Source organism: Tenrec ecaudatus, chromosome 17 (assembly GCF_050624435.1).
Source record: "Tenrec ecaudatus isolate mTenEca1 chromosome 17, mTenEca1.hap1, whole genome shotgun sequence".
NCBI lineage: Eukaryota > Metazoa > Chordata > Mammalia > Afrosoricida > Tenrecidae > Tenrec > Tenrec ecaudatus.
The window spans coordinates 12,892,643-12,893,646 of record NC_134546.1 but is presented as its reverse complement, the minus strand read 5'-3'; the positions used below and the strand labels follow the sequence as shown (position 1 = coordinate 12,893,646).

General features: G+C 57.2%; 1 pseudogene; it reads right to left on the bottom strand.

Annotated features, from left to right (window-relative positions):
• Positions 1–377: 377 nt before the first annotated feature.
• On the bottom strand, positions 378–724 carry LOC142431007 (macrophage migration inhibitory factor pseudogene; annotated as a pseudogene).
• Positions 725–1,004: the final 280 nt, after the last annotated feature.

Genomic DNA, 1,004 nt, shown 5'->3' with positions numbered 1-1,004 from the left:
CCCTCCACCCCTCTCTGTGCCTGGCTGACCTCTCTTACAGCTCCTATATTACAGCTGGGGTTGCTATTTTTCAAGTCCAGAGCAAAAGCCAGCTGTCACCCACCAAGGGAAGCCCACATGGACCAGAGACACCCTCTCCTCTGACTCCCTACAACCCAGTAGTCCCTTCGTGTCTGTGTCCGTTCCGTGGCCAGCACAGGGCTTGGCTCTTAGAAGGTGCATGTGCAGACAAATGGACATCTGTTTTCTCAGAGACTGATAGTGCTATTTCAAGGCAAGAGGTAGGGTAGAATTTCAAATACAAATTTTTTTTGGGTCTCTGAACCGTTTATTTCTCGGGCTGGCGGGCGGGCGGGCTGGGGCAGGGAGGGTGGGGCTCAGGTGAAGGTGGAGCGGTTCCAGCCCACGTTGGCGGCGTTCATATCATAGTAGTTGATGTAGATCCTGTCCGGGCTGATGCGCAGGCGCTCGGCAGCAGGCCGCACCGCAGCTTGCTGTAGGTGCGGTTCTGGGCCCCGCCGATCTTGCCCGTGCTGTGCAGGCTGCAGAGGGCACACGGCTCGCCGGAGCCGCCGAACACCAGGAGCTGGTCGGGGACCGCGTGCAAGGCGATGTACTGGGCCCGCTTGCCGGTGGCCTGCGCCAGTTGCTGGGTGAGCTTGGAGGGCAGCCCGTAGGGCACGGAGGCGCGGGGCACGTTGATGTTCACCACGAACATGGGCATGATGGCGGACAGACGGCGCGGCGGGCCAGACGGGCGGACTCTGAGACAGCCACGCGCGGCTTCTGCAAGCCGGGAACCTGAGCTCCAAATACAAACATTTTAACAGAAGTAATGACCATTTCTCTCTCTCTCTTAGAACCTAGAAGTCCTCTTTGTTCTCGTTAGGTGCCAAGTTGATCCTGCTGCAGATGATCCTTTAAGACAGAGTAGAACCGCCTTCGAGTTTCTAAGACTGTAACCTTTATGGAAGCAGACAGCTACATCTTCCATCTATGGAGCA